This window comes from Mixophyes fleayi, chromosome 1 (assembly GCF_038048845.1).
Source record: "Mixophyes fleayi isolate aMixFle1 chromosome 1, aMixFle1.hap1, whole genome shotgun sequence".
NCBI classification, from domain to species: domain Eukaryota; kingdom Metazoa; phylum Chordata; class Amphibia; order Anura; family Limnodynastidae; genus Mixophyes; species Mixophyes fleayi.
In genome coordinates, this window is record NC_134402.1 from 412078539 (window position 1) to 412098299 (window position 19761).

The window sequence follows — 19761 nt, forward strand, 5'->3', positions numbered from 1 at the left end:
CCCTGTGCCCCCCCCCATCTAAGTTTAGAAATTATACTTTTATTGTTAGCTGGAAAAAAACAAATTAAAACACTTTCACACAACAGAAACAAAACAATATCAGGGCCTCTCAAGTATGTACATGTACATGTACATATATATATATATATATATATATATATATATTATATATATATATTATATATATATATATATCACATTGTTCCCCTGCTTCATCACACTGCATCCTCTCCATCATTACACTGCTTCCCCTTTTCCATCACACTGCCTCCCCTCCCTCACATTGTTATCCATGCATCGTGCGTGTGCCCCCTAGTTCTTAGCTATGGGCCCCCCATTCTGGATCATGCCTTGAGCTGGAAATGAGTAGGGACAAGAAAGAGGGTGACTGTGGCTAAAGCAATGAGGAGAAACAAGGAGAGTAAAGAAAGAAGAGTGAAGGGTATTGGAGAGGAGAGACTGAGGAGAGAGCAGACATAGGGGTCAATTTATGACACTATTAATTATCATTTCTTAACACAATGATAAAAAGTTAATCAAAGAGGCAATTTATTAAAATTGATTAGCTGGGACAGCTGTACCGATAGGAGCCTGTTGTGACGAATAATATATAGTACAGGTTCTTTCAGCCCTGCACAATTTCTGATGGGAAGGAGCAGGATGCCCCGTCATGGGCCACCCCTCTCCTGAGATACTTTCCCCATAGGATAGAAAAGCGAACGCTATCTTCAGATGGCATTAGCTGTCATGGTCAAGCTCTGAATTTTGGAGTTTGCTGAACAGAGCATTTTTGCAGTCCCCCTAGCCACCTACGGGGACTGCATTTGTGTTTGAAGTGGCTGAGATCGCAGCAGATATCAGTGACCCTCTATTAATAAATAGACTTGATGAGGGAAACAGCGGCAATATTTCAGCTTTCTGGAATCCAAGCACTTACTTTTATGGCTATCGGCCTTATCATAAACTTGTAGAACAAGATGGAGAGGTCTTCACTTATAGCAGCCACCTTTCCTGTTGAGCTCGCTATGCTCACATGCACTCGGATGCCCCAGGTCTTAAACTCAGAGTAGTACAAGTTTATGAACGTACTGTAGCGCAGAGTAGCGGGAAATAGAGAATCAAGAATGGTCAGGAAACAGGCCGAGGACTTAGATCCGAAGCAGGAACCATGGTCAGAAACAGGCAAGATGTCAGGGTTGGCAGCTAAACTAGGAGGGGTCAGAAACAAAGCAAAGGTCAGGGCAACAGGCAAGAATCAAAGTCCAATAAACAAGGCCAAGGGTCAACCACGAGAAATCCAATCCAAAAGCAGATGCAGGGCACAGGAGCAGGTCAGAAAACAGAGACTGAGAACTATAACCGGCAGGGAGGCTAAGCCCTCCCTTCCTTATATACAGAGACTGGCCAAATGTAGCAGAGGAGCTCAGCAGGGAGTAATCAGCCTCAGGGGCTGATTAATATAATTTAATTAACCAGATGCGTACGCGCCCATCTGCCCCTAATGCAGGCACAGTGAGTCGCGGCAGCTTGCGGCACCGCCGCGACTTGTGACACTTAAATATAAGTTTACACTTGTGTAATATATTACTTGTATAAGATATACAAGTCCTGCCAATTGTAACTACCCACTAGATAAAAGATATATCACATATACAGTGTCAGAGGATATAACCACCAAGTCCGGAATATGTGTAATAAGTGTGAGAAGCTATTAGAGAGAGAAACTGTGATTGGGCCGAAGAGCTTATTTGTTATTGTTCTACCCTTCATACTACAGTCATGACCAAAAGTTTTGAGAATGACACAATTTTCACGAAGTCTGCTGCCTCAGTTTTTATGATGGCAACTTGCATATACTCCAGAATGTCACAAAGAGTGATCAGATGAATTGCAATTAATTTCAAAGTTCCTCTTTGCCATGACAATGACCTTTATCCCAAAAACAACATTTCCACTCTATTTCAACCCTGCCAAAAAAAAGACCAGCTGACATCAGATCAGTGATTCTCTCGTTAACACAGGTGAGAGTGTTGACGAGGACAAGGCTGGAGATCACTCGCTCATGCTGATTGAGTTAGAATAACATACTGGAAGCTTTAAAAGAATGGTGGTGCTTGAAATCATTGTTCTTCCTTTGTTAACCATGGTTACCTGCAAGGAAACACGTGCAGTCGTCATTGCTTTGCACAAAAAGGGCTTCACAGGAAAGGATATTGCTGCTAGTAAGATTGCACCTAAATCAATAATTTATCGGATCATCAAGAACTTCAATGAGGGAGGTTCAATAGTTGTGAAGAAGGCTTCTGGGCGTCCAAGAACATCCAGCAAGCGCCACGACCGTCTCTTAAAGTTGAGTCAGCTGTCCTCAGGAATGGCAGCTGGCAGAGTGCATCTGTACGCACAGTGAGGCGAAGACTTTTGGAGGATCGCCTGGTTTCAGTTCTGTGTCATGCCAACAGTATCGCATCCTGAGAGCATTCATGTGTGTGGTTGCTTGTCAGCCAAAGGAGTGGGCTCACTCAAAATTTTGCCTAACAACACAGCCATGTTTAAAAAATGATACCAAAACATCCTCCAAGAGCAACTTCTTCCAAACATCCAAGAACAGTTTGGTGATAAACAATGCCTTTTCCAGCATGATGGAGCACCTTGCCATAAGGCAAAAGTGATAACTAAGTGGCTCGCGGATCAAAACATCAAAATTTTGGGGCCATAGCCAGGAAACTCCCCAGACCTTTACCCCATTGAGAACTTGTGGTCAATCAAAGACCTACAAATTATAACAAAACTCCAAGCATTGGTTAGGGAGGAATGGGCCGCCATCAGTCAGTATATGGCCCAGAAGTTGACAGCATGCCAGGGCAAATTGCAGAGGTCTTACATCCACATATAACCAAGTTTACCAAACTAGTATGTGCACCAACAGTAACACAATGTATTTATTACTGTAATAGTGTTTATTTAGCATTGTGATTAGCTAGAAGACGGTGATTGCATGAACCTTGAGTGATTGTCTAGCATTGTGTGGGGGTGTAGGTGAATGAGTTTACACCATTAGAAACATTGTTCTGTTTATCATCCTTATTGTCCATTAATCTTTATCACAGTCACTGTATTTTCACATTGACAACCACATCTTAATTACCCCCCCCCCCCTAATAAACATACAGAGGTTGTCTTTAAGAAACAATGTGTCAGTCTGTGTTTGCTGTTAAGTGTAGATTATGTTGGGGTATAAGGTGTCTCCTGATTCATCCCCACAAGCTGAAGAGAAGACTTATATCTAAAGTAATTGCATCTGAAGATGGGGAAAACAGATATAATCTGTATTAAACAACATGCGCTAATAGCAGGAGTCTATGGATTTTACTTAAATATCTCCTAAAAGTTTTGAACCTTGATGGCCATTCTCAAAAGGATGTATATCAAATCCACTGTATTTTTGCTACATCAGGTGCAGAAGAGTAAAGAGGTTTTCCTCATTTTAAGTATTATCTCTACTAAATCTCTCTCTTCCCAGTAATAGTACTTTGGTGAGTATATTCCCCTAGGTACCAAACATTTACTATATTGAGCAGAGTCCTAAACCACATATAGCAAGGATGGATTTCAGGAGTGACCCCATGGGCCTTTACTAAGCGCTGGCTATTGATTCGAAGAGCAGGTGCTATGTCTGTCCAACCAGGTCACAGCTCAAAAGTAGACAACAATAACATCACAATTGTGCAGCTTTTGCTTGTCACAAATGAAACCCTTTGTCTTCTTCAACTCTCCGATAATATTTCAGTGTCCTTTTACATGTGCAAATTTTAAATGTCAACTGACTAATGTTAACACGCAAGTTTCCTTGGAATTCTCAGTCATATATAGCATTGCAACTACATGGCTGTTTGTAGAGAAAAACTCTACTGACTGCAGCTATAGAACCCAACTTGATCTTCCCAGATAGGGTGCATTTCTATTCTGTTGCATTACTAGACTTGGATGGAATCTATCTTACATGTATATGGTATGTGCAGGAACATAACTGTATGTGACACAAGCTCTTGTCTAACTCCTGAACCAGAAGACCCCAATAGTCACATCTCCATTTTTAGGATAGTCCAAGTAGTCTCCAATTCACCACCAGCAACATTTCCATAAGAATATGGACACCATCAGCAAGCCTCCTCCAGGAAATCCACAGCTCTGATTACATCCTCTCTGCTGTATCACTTTGTTACAGGTTTGTCTTTGTTTTTCCTTTTTTAACTGAGAAGCTAGCCGTGTTGAAACCATAATGAATGATACTCCCAGAGTTTCCAAATGCTTGGCTGACAAACTACTCAGTGGCAATTTACAAAAGAACATGATACACATTTAAGTATTTAAAAATCTATCTAGCTCTCGGTACATCAAAATATGAATTTAACAAAACAAATCTTGACGCTTATGGTCATGTGGTGTTCTTCTTCTAAAAGCATGCAACATGATCTAAGAAAATTCACAGCAGTCGAGAAGCATCAACAGATGGTACAAGATGGATGGATGTTTCTAGTAGACACATGTGTCTCAAATAGCAACAACTGGTTCTCTGTCCAGTCAACTGATTACATGATTCAAGGAGCATTAGGTCCAAGTAACAAGGAGTAAACAGAAAAGAGGAACATATCAATGCTCCTCAAATGCACAGATATAGCACAGCTCTTTTAGATAGACAGTGTGACCCAGTGTTTGTTCTGTGGCATGCTAATGACCCCCAGCTTATATTAAGATGAGCTGCATTCACATACAAGTGTGTAGCAATCCAGCACAGTCTTTTGTGTTTGCTTGTAATAGAGCATTTAGACAAACTCCATTATGAGTGGAGTGGGGGCCTGCTTAGGAGAGGCAGACACATTGCAAAAGCATGCAGATAGTTTTAGTATTTTTATTTAGTTTCACACTATCCTCATACATGTGTGCACACTTACAAGGTGCAGTATGTGAAAAAGTACAGAGTCATTTCTAAACACTGCCTAGTTGGCACTCACAAACATTAATGTCATTTTATTATTGAACAGCACGGGGAACAAAGGAAAAATTTAACCCATCTCAATACCGTTTCATGATTGCTTTTTTAACTATTTTTAATTAAATAGTTTTTTGCACTGTGTGAGAACAAATAACATTGGGGCTAGCAACATTTTAAGCCTTGAGCTAAACAAACATAAGTGGTTTAGGTTCTTCAAGTATTTCGTGCATAGTGAGTATATAATTAATTAAATTTATATATAGCGGTACAGGATTTGAATTTCTACATATTTAACATATATAATATGCCACAACTAGAAAATGTACATAACATGAACATTAATGACTAGAGATCTCTCAAATTTAATGCATTAATTAAAACCACCTTTTGAACTGAAAAATGATATTTATAAGAGAGACAATGTTTGGTCTAATTTGTTATAAAGTACATTCCAGTAGCTATCCATTGTGATATTTGTTTAACTGAAAATGTGCTTATAAAGAGAGGAGGTTTTCTATGGCAACCGTTAGAACTATATATTTCAACAATATGAATCACCTATTGCATTATTTTACATTATTTGCACCACCTATTGCATTATTTGATGACTGAAAAAAAGGTACTTATAAAGCTGGGTGAACCGAAAGTTTGTCAATGTAAAAACTCTTTTACAACCTGTGTAATGCAAATTGTACCGACAAATATGCTGCTCTTCCTTTTTACAAATGAGTGTACAGAATGGGCAATGTAAAGAGTGGTGTGTATTAGAGATGAGCGGGCTCGGATATCTGAAATCCGAGCCCACCCGAACGTTGCCGATCCGAGCCGGATCCGAGACAGATCCGGGTATTCCCGCCAATTGCAAAACTGAAACCGAGGCTCTGAGTCATAATCCCGCTGTCGGATCTCGCGATACTCGGATCCTATAAATTCCCCGCTAGCCGCCGCCATCTTCACTCGGGCATTGATCAGGGTAGAGGGAGGTTGTGTTAGGTGGTCCTCTGTCCTGCTATATCTCGTGCTGTGCTGGGGAAATAACAATGCCCTTAGAAGGACACAGCCCATCCCAGCCCAGCCCAGCTAAAAAAAAGTTATAAAAACAATCCTGCAGTATAAGTCCATTGGTATTGCAATATTACAAAGTTCACTGATTCTGCAGAATAGACTGGGAATTAGTGGAAATGATTGTTATTGAATGTTATTGAGGTTAATAATAGCGTAGGAGTGAAAAAAAAAAAAACACACAAAACTGTTTTTTAGCACTTTTTATGTTTTTTCCAAAATAAATCCGAATCCAAAACCTTAAATCCGAACCAAAAACTTTTGTCAGGTGTTTTGCGAAACAAATCCGAACCCAAAACCTCAAGCAAATCCGAATCCAAAACACAAAACATGAGACACCAAAAGTGGCCGGTGCACATCCCTAGTGTGTATGTTGAAGTGCTCCATCAGTGCAATATGTAGAGTTGTGTTGAAAAGTCAAGAAGAATAGTAAGAGACCCAAAGTATAGAGAAAGGTTTCTCATTTTATACAACCAGTAGGAATAATTTCCAAACTGGCTATGTGCTACTTTTAAAGGGTTATGACCATGTGATGGTGGCTGCTGCATTATGATTGGATCCTTTTATTTTCGCTTACTGTTATTAGAATCTACTTTGAATATTTGAATTCTACAATTTTTTTTTTTACAAATCAGGGCTAATTTATGGGTCTGGTATTTTTTTTATGAACTTCAATTCCATTCATATATATTTGTTCATCTTTACTTAAATCTTCTGCTGCTAGATTGTCCTAGATGACCACAGATATTCTGGTTCCAAAGGCTGAGGTATCTGCTTCAGATTTCGGTAGTCCAGATTCCCGACCACAGATGTTTGCGTTTCAGATTGCCAAGAGGAGACTCCATGAAGGAGTCAATGGTTACCTGCAATTGTGCAGAGGGGATGGATGCTGCGGCATGCAGGAACCTCCTCCCCTCCACGACCACCTCCAAATGGTGCCAGGAAACGTTTGGTAATAGCTTGGTGACAAATTCAGAAGTTCCTGCCTCCACTGGGATGGTGATTGCTGTGGGAGACACTGGCTCTTTCCGCAAGGGAGCCCCTAGCAAGAAGGTAAGGAGTCCATGATGAGGTTATCAGGGCCAAACACAGGAGCACACAGCCTGCTGAAAATACCTGACAGTGCAGCAGGACATGTGCTTTCTGCTCCATTCTTGCATTTCAAATCTACAACTGGACAGCAAGTTACAGTTGTTGGGACAATGTAAAATAGAAATCACAGTAGGTTCTCGCCCCTTTCTAGTGATATGGTGGACAACCCCAGGTCCCTGTACCTGGTGGGTTGCTGTATCTGTTATGAAAGGTTGTCTTTTGGTGAGCGGTATCCAAGCATGCTGCTACACATACAGTCATGGCTAAAAGTTTTGAGAATGACACAAGTATTGGTTTCCACAAAGTTTGCTGCTTCAGTGTTTTTAGACCTTTTTGTCAGATGTTGCTATGGTATACTGAAGTAAAATTACAAGCATTTCATAAGTGTCAAAGGCTTTTATTAACAACTACTTTAAGTTTGCAAAGAGTCAATATTTGCAGTGTTGACCCTTTTTTTGTTTTTTTTTTTTTTTTTTTAAGACCTCTGCAATTTACCCTGGCATGCTTTCAATCAACTTCTGAGCCACATACTGACTGATGGCCACCCATTACTACCTGACCAATGCTTGGAGTTTGTTAGAATTTGGCAGGGAGTTTCCTGTCCATGGACCCAAAATTTTGATGTTTTCATCCCAGAGCCACTTGGTTATCACTTTTGCCTTATGGCAAGGTGCTCCATCATGCTGGAAAAGGCATTGTTCATCACCAAACTGTTCTTGGATTGTTGAGAGAAGTTACTCTTGGAGGAAGTTTTGTTATCACTCTTTATTCATTAGTTATTAGTCAAAATTGTGAGCAGCAATGAAGATAACATTGTCTAGACAAGGACTAAAGGTGATCGGTATTGAACTGAGTCCAGGCTATTGAATTCCATTCTGTGGCGATTTATGAGGGAGATACAAAGTGTTTTTAATGTACTTTTTTTAATCCTGATATCTCAATTTGAATAAAAAGATGCTGCACTATCATACCCCTCCCCAGAGGCGCATGCAGGGGGGGTTTCTGAGTCTTTAGAAACCCCCGCCTGCGCTAAGTGGCCACTGTCGTATACAGCAGCCGCGGCGCTGTCAAAGAAGCGTCCGCGGCGGTGCTGTATTGTATACAATACAGGCTGCTGTATAGGACAGCGCTGGTGAAATGGAGCTGCTGCGCATGCGCCCGCGCATGCGCAGCAGCTCTCTCTCAGGTTTTTTTTTGGGGGGTTTTTTGGGTCGGCGACAATCCTCCGTGCGCGCCTGCTCCCCCCAACCCCTTGCTTTTTTTCTACTTTTTGCTTTTATTCTTTAGAGTCTCCCGAGTAAGGAAGGGCTAAATGAAAGGGAGCTATTGGAAGTTTACAATATTATGGACTAAGCAAAAAGGACTATAAACTTTTTTTTGATTGGTTTGAGAAGTGTGTAACAAACAATAGATCAAGGGTAAGTGTTTTATGCAGTTTATATTTGGATTTTTGGGAGATTTTAAAAATGTAAAAAATGTTTTGGATGTTACTACTTCTAGGGGTATATCTACTAAACCACAGGTTTGAAAAAGTGGAGGTGTTGCCTATAATAACAACCAATCAAATTCTAGTTTTAGTACATTCTACAAAATGACAGCTAGAATCTGATTGGTTGCTGTAGGCAACATTTCCACTTTTTCAAACCCACAGTTTAGTAAATATACCCCCTAGAGCAGTGGTTCCCAAAGTGTGCACCGTGGCTCATTAGTGTGCCGTGGCGATCTCACATGGGTGGCGCGGCTAGGGCCAGTGATAATTAAGGCTTAGGGGTGCCTTTAAAAAATTATGGAGAGCCTAAGGGTGCCTCGAACTGAGAAGGTTTGGGATCCACTGCCCTAGAGTCTTAAAGAGAAACAATAGAATGTAATGGTGCTTTATTTCAAGACAATCCATCTGATAAACAAATATCAAGTACCTAAGTACCTCTATAGAGGAGAAACATAAAAACAAAAGTGTGTAATATAGATGGGTATTTTCTACTGTTTCAAGGGTTCAGTTCCCTTAGCTGCCATTCACTGTGGACACACCTATTACTCCATCAGAGTTAACTCTCTCCCGGGCGTCTAGCATCAGGGGTTAGCTCATTCCATTAACTCTTCCCCAGCACCACAGCGCACATTTGAATAAACAATTTTATTCAATTAAAACATTTTACATTAATAGCTTATTACACCCTCCATGCCGAGTATTAACCCTCCCAGCACGGGAGCTCCATGTAAAGACACTCTGGGCCCAACCACAGCCCCACACAAATATTTTTAGACAGGTAACCTTTTCATAATTTTTAGTGAATCTTGGTTGCAATATGATTTTTACGGTTCTCTTTTCTGGGTAAAACTGAATGTTCTTCTCTGTGACTGCAATCGTGCTTCGTGTTTAGAACTGCATACACTTTATGCGAACAAATGCAACTTCAACGTTCACCCATGTTTAATGTTTCCTCATAGGCTTACTATTGTGTAGAGTAGACATATAAAATAATTTAATAATTATTATTGTCTGAGCACTGCATTTGTTGCCGACCTAATAGTAAAGATTGGTCATCTTTTGCTGCTTTGAGATAGGTAACATGCATGTAGGGAAGCCCCTTTGTTCAGAGAACTTCTGATGACATCTTGCACCCAGATTGTGTGAAACAGCTTCTCCTCTGCAGGATATCTCGTACTTAGATGAGATTTCCTCAGACTTTGAATCTGGTAGCTACTATTCCTGTGTGCTGATTTAATACTCGAAGCTAAGTAAAACACTTTATCTAATTTACTGGTGTTGTGTGGTGTCATTTTTTTAACATAGCTTTACTGAGGTGCAAATTAACAACATGACACTAATTGGTACCAGATGCAGGGTTGAACACTCAGTGACTGGGGTTAAGAATGATGCAAAAAAAATTATATTTGTAATGTTTTTTTGTCATTTTGGGAACTATTTTTTGTTGGTATCAGTCTTTTGATCTAAGCCCCATGAACAAGTCCAAGCAGACGGCTGTTGGTTCAATGGTTCAGTTGTTCTCACAAACGAATGATGAAAAAAGACATTGCTTCAAAAGGCAATGGATGTAGAAATGCAGACAGTCCATGACAAACTGTCTCTCATTAAAGAGTGTTTTTGGTCTATTTGACTGAGGAACTATAAAGAAAAATTGCAAGACTATGCTTTAAATACTGTAAGTTAAAGAAAACATGAAAATTGGGTAGGAGATCGATTCAGACTAATGGAATACAGACTAATGATACAGTAACAGGCACAGGAATGGTTACAGCTAGAACAATATTCAGAAGCTAGAATAGACATTAAAGTTATGTATTGGGCTATACACCCACCCACATTGCCTCTACACATTCCAGAAGAGAAGTGCTGGAATAGCTCAGAGATGTACATGAGAGGGGGGTGGGGGCTGCTGCCTTAGGAACTGCTATAGGGAAGAAACCTTCACACGTACAACAATGCATTTCATCATGGAGGATTGATTAGCCTAAAAATTACAATGCAGTGCAGTTGCCACAAAATCACACACTGCTAGACATTATGCAATTGAGTAGGCAAGAGTGTATCAGAATACTAGTGACTTTATGCTTTTTACTCCTCGGAGGACAATAGCTGAAGGAATGCAGAATGTGATAAAAGGTGTGGGTGTGTGTGTGTGTGTGTGTGTGTGTGTGTGTGTGTGTGTGTGTGTGTGTGTGTGTTTTAGTAGGAGATTTTTCCCGACAAGGTGCAGATATCATGGATGTTTTGGACCAGATCTGTCTTGCTTTGAAGCAGCTTGTAAATCAAAAGTTGTTGAAACATGCGCACTGTGTTCAGTGATATCTCTGACACCTCACAGACACATATAATCACTTAATCTCTTAAGTCAACATCTTAAGTCAGCATGGTAAATTGTAGTGGACAGGTAAGTCCTCAATGAAATTGTGCTGTAAACAAAACAACTATAGTTCAATAGACAGCAAATGTTTATTGATTTATTGCAAAATGGATTGATAGGATTCCCACTGCTAAACTGGTAGAATTGTGTAAATAAATGAGGCAGAAAGGTACAAAATCACCTGACCCAGTTGTCAAGATCCTGTGCTCCTCTCTGCAGCATTTACTTTGGTATGCAGTCCAACACGTTTGAAGTAGAGATGCTCGGGCTCAGTTTTCTGAAAACCGAACCCACCCGAACTTAGGGGATCCAAGCAGGCTTGCGAGCGTCCTCGGATCTGAATCGAGGCAAAACGTCATTGTTGCGTTGTTGAATCTCGCGGGTTTTGTATTCCATAAGCACCTTCCTCCCCAGGAGATCCAGCGCCATTGCTCACACAGAAACAGGATGGGTAGCAGTGTTCTTGTCACTCTCCATTCTACGGTGACATTGCTCAGTGCCATTTCTCATACAGAAACATGGGTAGCAGTGTTCTTGTCACTCTCCAGTCTCCAGTGACATTGCTCAGTGCCATTGCTCACACAGAAACAGTGGTAGCAGTATTTTTGGCACTCTACAGTCTCCAGTGCCATTGCTCATACAGAAACAGGATGGGTAGCAGTGTTCTTGTCACTTGACAAAAATTGACTGGAAATGACTGGAAATTAATGCTATTGACTTTAATAATAATGTAGGAACAACAAAAAAGATCCAAATGATGTGATTTTAGCAAAGAAAATAGGGATTTTACACAAAAAATAGGGATCCAAAACCAAAACACATGAGGGCGATTTTGCCAAAACCAAAACACAAAGTTATTCCAGATCCAAAATCAAAACCAAAACATGGTGGGTCAGTGAACATCTCTAGTTTAAAGTTAAAGGTCCTGCAACACCTCTGCACCTGTCTCTGCAATCAGGGATGCTATATGGTCTAGATGCCTCCCTGACAGTTTCATTTGTTCAGTTCAGCTGGAATGTGCATCTCCCTGGTCCTACTCTGGCCCAGGTTGCACTCTATCCTCCTGGTGGATTGCCTGGTTTTGTAATTTGCCTCTTCTGGACTTCGTTGTCTGCTGCCTGTCTTGAGGCCTATTTTTTGCCTGTGGTAGATTCTCGTTCAGCTGTCTTCGACTTTGCTATATTAGATGTTTGTGTTCTTTCCTTGTACAGAAACTAGCTGTTATTTTCTATTATGTTTTTGTGTACTTACTTGAATTTAACTCATATTCCCTGTTGTGATCTGACAAGTAAGATAAACACCATTTATTCAATCTTTCCTCTTGTGGTAAATATAGCAATCTGTGGAAAGGAAATTGATCTGATATCGGCATTATGCTTGTCAATAGCAACAAGCAGCTAGACAACAGCAACAGTATCACCTGGTCCCCAAGCTTTTATTTCTGATTGCCTACCATTTGTCCAGGCTCTGAATTTGATGAATGAAGCTACCTATAACCAAATTATGTTTCTCAATTTGTTCCTGCCAATCTTCCTACACTACTTTGATGGTGATGTTTTAAGGTAATAAGGGGACAGGGGGGAGGGGGTTTGTCTTAATGTAATGAGGATGACAGGCGGCCAATTCATTTAATGGTGGATTGTGGGTGGGGGCACTTTACTTTACGGTGGGTGCCATTAATTAATTTTTGGGGTAATGTTTTTTTTTTATTTTAATTGTGGGGCCTATTAATTAATTTAGGGTGGGATAATGGGCTCTTTAATTTAATGATGGGGTGGCTTGGGGGCTATTAATTGATTAAATGTTGAGTTTGGGGAGACGTAGGGCTATTTATTAAATGTGAATATGAATTATTTAATGCCAGGAATGGTTGTGGGAAACAGATATATTTAATAAATGTAAATGCTATTAATTTATTACCAGGGATGTTTTGGGGAAGAGAAATAGGTTTATTTATTAAATTGGAATACTATTAATTTAATATTGGGGCTAGCTGGTGGAAAATAGGGCTATGTATTAAATGTGTATGCTATTAAATGAATGTCAGGGCTGGTTGGAGGGAAATAGGTCTGTTTACTATGTGTGAATACTATTCATTAAATTAAATTTAATAGTTGGGGGTCGTTGCTGGGAGGGAGGCCTAATTATTAAACATGGGTGATAATTATTTAGCCTGGGGGGTGGTCGGGGCTTTCTAAGTTTTATGTACCTGACCTTTTTACAAATAGGGCCCCAACATTCCAGGATCCAGATAAATAGCAATGGAACTTAAAACACCAGCAGCCATAGGTAGTGAAAGTTCTAAGAACAGGTAGGAGAGAGCAGGATGGCCAACGAAGAGGACGTAAGATTTATTTTAATTTTACAAATGTCACGCGTGTGATGGGCTGTGAAATGGGTATTGGGGGGAGTAGGGGCAGAAGACAAAGTTTGCCTAGGGTGCCGTGAAACCTTGCGATGGCCCTGACTACTCTTCCACCTTTTGGTCGGCAGCCTATGAAATTATACCACCACAATTGTGCAGCTTTTATTTAATAGTGGATGTGTCCTTCACCTGTGGCAAATTACATTCTTTACTATGGTTCTGGCCACAACCATGAGTCAAATTGGTCTTGGGAAGTCAATATGTCCGACACTGCAACTGCCAGAGGTTGTGCAACGTGAGTTTTCAGTGGAGTAATTTTACTGTACATTATTTAGATTTTTTATAACAAAAAGTTATGATCTTTTTATACAATAAATAATACCTCACTTTTCAGGAAGGTAATTGCATTCTCATTCTGCATCGGGAGTAGTATTGAACCCTTAGCTTGGGATACTAGAGACGGGCTGAAAAAAGTTGGCTCAGGAGAGTACTTTCAGATGATGTAAGAGGACTCTTGCACAGTAATCTGTATAATACTAGTCTAAGGTAATAAAAAGAAATGCAGAAACCATGTTGGTTTCACTGCTGTTTCCATGCAGTCAAACCAGCAAGATAATTAATTCCCGAAACCTTGTAATTAAATAAGCTGAATGCCTATTCTTGTAAGCCAGCCATATCCAATATGCAGACATGTAGTCACATATGTCATTTGCCCAACAGTGTCCAGCTGGGCCTAGTTACTCTCGCGGTGGAGGCCCTCATCTGTAAAAAATAAAGCACCAATGGGGGCATTACCCCTTTGCCAGTCCTCCCCTGCAGGGCACACAATCCAATCTCACAAGACATATCATATCTGGATGCACTATTTTGAAATGTACTGTATGTATTTTCTCAAGTCTGTGGCTTTTCTTACTAATCAGTCCTAAACATTCGTCAAATGATTATTTTCAGATTGAAAAAAAACTAGAGTGAATTTAGACGTTAAAGGCATCTGTGTTGTTTCACATATCATCATCATCATTTATTTATATATCGCCACTAATTCCGCAGCACTATAATTCTAAACTTAATTTGTGCTATGTTCTGATAGGCAGTTTGATTAAAAACGTAACTTAATCATTTCAGCCATTTGTGTAATGATATCAATAAATTTAACACCTTTCAATTGTTGCAGTTTTATTCTACACTTTACCATCAATGTAACATCTGGTAAATGCTTTCAATAGATAGCAAAAGCAATCGTGCTTTCTGCAAGCCAGAAGAAAGTTTTGCATTCTTTTAATACAATGCTGAGGAAGATCGAAGCATTATAATGAGAATTATACAATTTTTGTCTAATGAATTGGAGTATTAACATCCTATAATTTAGGACCGTTGCCCCCAAGATGGCTCAGTATGGGCTCAGAAACTGATCAAAATGTTCCTGGTTAACCTCTGATGGACTGCAATTTACTTTCGAATTGTTTCATAAGTCATATTGCCATTTTATAGTATGAATACAGCTTCATGTAATTGGAACATGAACATATAACTTATGCATGACCCAATTGCCCTGGATATTATGAATTAATGACATATATTTTTCTTAAGAAGATATATTGAAATATATATTTCAATTTGCATAGTGATGGATGAATTTTAGTTGTGTAGACATTAGACACTAAAAATATATATATATATATATATCTATATCAATAAATTAACTTTTTTCATGGGACATCATGTTATTTTGATTTTTGGTAATGATTTTTGAATAACTTTTTTTTTGGAGTAAAATTTTGCAAATGTACTGTATTTCCAAATATGATTCATGTTCTAAATTACTCCGATAATTCATGTGGATTATACAATTCCACAATTATTAATATTTTTCATGGTGAGTCATGTTTGTGAATTTTTCTGGATATGCTTCATTTTAATCATGTGATCATTAAAATAAATACAGATTTTTTTTTATACATGCTGCCATTATGAACTCATTCTAAATTACTATATATGCTTAACACCTGAGATTTTTCTTGAGATTGTTTTCTTTATTTTAAATTAATTTAAGTTTACATAGACACTTAGGCTGGGTATGCACTTTAGGGTTGTCAGCCGATTATTGGCCATTCACACAATAAACGACCGTTCAGCCTGATATCACATTAGTGTGTACGCTCCAAAGAACGATCATCGTTCCAAAGCACATCGTATTGTTTGATTTGATTTTTAAACGTGACTGTAATGATGTTGTTCCAGTTCTGCAGTGTGTATGCACTCACGACCAGTGTCCATAGATCTCTATGGAGTGTGCAGAGTCACAATCTTTCCAGTCTATGTTTATGACAGATGAAGAGCACAGATCTGAAGGTAAATCATGCAAAATGTGTTTACTGTGTACACATGAATCGGCATGCTGATTTCTTTTTTGTCATTGGTTGGATATCGCATGTTGAGACATTTTGTATAGTGTGTACCCAGTCTTTGAAGAACCCCATTTGGATGACACCCCCATTGGAGTAACTATTAGGGGCTACAATACATGTTCAGCAAAGCATACAAAAGAAATAACAAACAGAAAAACTTCCTATATGTAAGGATTCACAACACTAGCTGCAGATGACAGCTACACATACCTGCTCTCAATTCCTATAATCAGCACTCTGCTAAGAACAGCAATCTATCTAGTAACCTTACCTGGACTACTGCACAGCTTTCCCTGCAAGCAGCCCTTAAGTGAAAAGGTCAAATCAATCAGAATAATTTATCTCAACTGTCTGTGTCCTTTATAAAGTCCCTCAGTTTTACCAAACCTTTGCATGAACAAAGGTTTTTTTTGGATTTCTCATCTTGTACGTTGAAGACTTGTTTTGTTTGACTGTACATCACGACTCTACTTACAGCAATCCTTTGACCATGGCTTTAACCCCCACAACCCTACCTTCTCCAATCCCTTGACTTTGGATTCGCCCCCTCTACCTCATGGCCAGTCCTCTCAATATTAAGCAGCTTGGCCTAACGTGGTGTATCTCTGTTAGCTACCCCAGCCAAGAGGTTCTTTCCTGGGAGCTGCCAGCACCGTGACACTATACTATATACTAAAAGGAAATTAACACCAACCTTATTAACACAGGAACTCACCTAATCAAAATAATAGTGAATAAAATAACAGCCACAATATCAGATCTGATATAAACAATACCATACCATTATTAAATCAAACAATAATAAGGAACCCATAAGCCTTGGATAAAGAGTCCTGAAAAAGATGGAGACCAAGAAGATGCAGAATTCAATTTTACTCTTAAAACACTGCTCCGTATAGCTTCACTTATGTCTTAGCCATTTCATTTTGACAATGAGGAGACGTTTTGTCTTTATTACATGTGTCACTTTTGTGTGTGAAGGCTTTTATAACATTGGTTGTCTAGAAATTGACATTTACACAAAGGTGCAACTGGAAAGTGCAAAATGCAACCCTTTCAAATTATTGGAGGAAACCTGATTTCTGGCACTTTAGAGGTGGTGGAAAATTTCAGTACTTTTGCGGTGAAGGAAAACTTTGCGCATCCTCTTCAACCCTTTAAATAATTTAAATATTATTGTCTTGCAAAACAAAATCTTGCTTATGCATGTTGGTTCAAAAGTAGGCGTACTCATGCACCTAATCCGTACTTATCAAGGAGCTCCCCCAAGCCACACAGAGCCTCCCAGCACTAGGTGCAAACTTTGTCATCCACACACATCATCCTCAGCTGTTTATATAGCGCCACTAATTCCGCAGCGCTGTACAGAGAGCTCACTCACATTAGTCCCTGCCCCATTGAAGCTTACAGTCTAAATTCCCTAACAAACACATAGACAGAATAGGGTCAATTTTGATAGCAGCCAATTAACATACTATATATGTTTTTGGAGTATGATAGGAAACCGGAGCACCCGGAGGAAACCCACGCAAACACGGGGAGAACATACAAACTCCACACAGATAAGTCCATGGTCAGGAATTGAACTCATGACCCCAATGCTGTGAGGCAGAAGTGCTAACCACTAAGCTGCACACAGATGCTGCTAACTTGCTCTGCAAATACAAGTGCATCATAGTAAAACTGGCTAAAGTAGGCACACTGTCACAAAAGAGAATTTGTGCATTGGGCTTTTGTGGGTCATAAATTTTCATTTTGGAGCTTATTTAAGGAACAACTGCAAATTAAGAAATATTCTGCTGCTTGGATTGTGGAACAATTTACTATTTCGAGCAAATTGATTCATGGATCTTTTATTAAATTGCAATGCATATATTTACCTTGCGTTTACTTTATATTGCAAACATCAATAGCCCATTGCTACAGTCCATGAAATATGGGACCTGTGTGACAGTGAACGTAAAGACGCTATGTTTTCAATTTTGAACAAAACTAAACTATGGTCGATCTCCTCTTCTCTTTGTTTTACATGTAATCTGCTAATGGAGAAACTGTAGAGAACTCAATTACACTGAATCAAGTTACCATCGTATCTAGAGACTGCAATGAGTGGAAATCGGATTAATTAACTATTTTAAATGGAACACTATTGTTTCTAGGAATTTAGAGACACAGGAACTACATCCACATGTTTTCAATTATTAATCTATCGAACAGTGGATGTAAATTGTTTTGTGATAGTTGACTTCTGATCTAATTGTTTGATATTGTGAAATTAGAATGCACTTAACTATTCCTTGTGACATATATGTTTAAAAGGAAAAAACTTATTATAATGAAGGAAGATCACTTCCAACACAAAAAGGGTTATACAGGAGATGGAATAGGGGTCGAAAAATATTTGCAACAGCAGTATAAACCCCCATCCTTCTTAAATTGACAGTGACATCTGCAGTATGAACATGAACACAATTTAATACTAACCAACATTCAATTGAGTCCCCTTTAGTCTTATTCCCTTCCTACTGCACCTTTTCCCTTAGTAACATTATTGTATTCAGTATTCCAAGATCTGTTGTACTAAAAATATATACATACATAAAATGGGACATGCTTAACTTGTGTCTGCGCATCCTTACATTGCTGTTGCACATCACCCCCTGATTCACCTTCCAAGATCCAGGGCATGCAAGTGAAAGATGCTAAATACAGACACAAGTTGTCTGCATGCGCAATGCATCAATTTTTCACCAAGACACTTATTTACATCATACAAATGCACTTATGTACATCTCTAAATCAGGACCATGATTGAGATAAGTGCAGCATAAGTCCAGTGATATCATTGGTAGTTTCTGCGAGGACCATACATCCTGGTGGGTTCTTTGTAATATTCTGGGGAGATTGTTTCAACCAAAACGCAGTTTATCCAGTAGATGGCAATACAGACGGGTCACCAGTCACTGAAGTCCTTAAAAGCACCATGAACACATCTTACGGAAGCGCACTAATCCAAGAGAGACAATACAGTCAAGAAGCACAGGTTATATACCTCTTATTATTCCCACGGTGATAAAGCTAATGGGAGTGAGAGGCAGATTAGGATGGTAACCAGCTTGTGATAGGTAGGAAGATGATTAATGGTTACATAGTAACATAGTAACATAGTTGATGAGGTTGAAAAAAGACACCAGTCCATCAAGTTCAACCTATTTTGGATCTCCTGCGATCCTGCACTTATATTTGAAATTAATCCAGAGTAGGCAACCGCCCATCTGTTTCAATTTTGAAAATCCCCCCAGACTCAATATTGCAATCCAATTTTTACCCTATATCCACTACTATCCTTTATTTTAAATTAACGGTCGTATCCCTGGATACACCTTTCCGCTAAAAATTTGTCTAACCCTTTCTTAAACATATCTATTGAATCTGCCATCACAACCTTCCCTGGCAATGAATTCCATATCTTGACTGCCCTTACTGTAAAGAACCCCTTCCTTTGTTGGTTGTGAAATTTCCTCTCCTCTAACCTTAGGGGATGACCACGTGTCCTGTGTATGGTCCTTGGGGTAAAAAGTTCCCATGAAAGCTCTCTGTATTGACCCCTAATGTATTTGTACATAGTAATCATATCTCCCCTTAGGCGCCTCTTTTCTAAAGTAAACATGCCTAAACTGGCTAACCTTTCCTCATAACTTAATGACTCCATACCCTTTATCAATTTTGTCGCCCTTCTCTGAACCCTTTCTAGTTCCAAATTATCTTTTTTATAGAGTGGTGCCCAGAACTGTACTGCATATTCAAGATGAGGTCTTACCAATGATTTATACAGTGGCAAAATTACACTGTCTTCCCTTGCATCTATGCCCCTTTTTATGCATGCCAATACTTTGTTTGCCCTTGCAGCTGCTGCTTGACATTGAGCACTATTGCTAAGTCTACTGTCTACGAGCACTCCCAAATCCTTTTCCA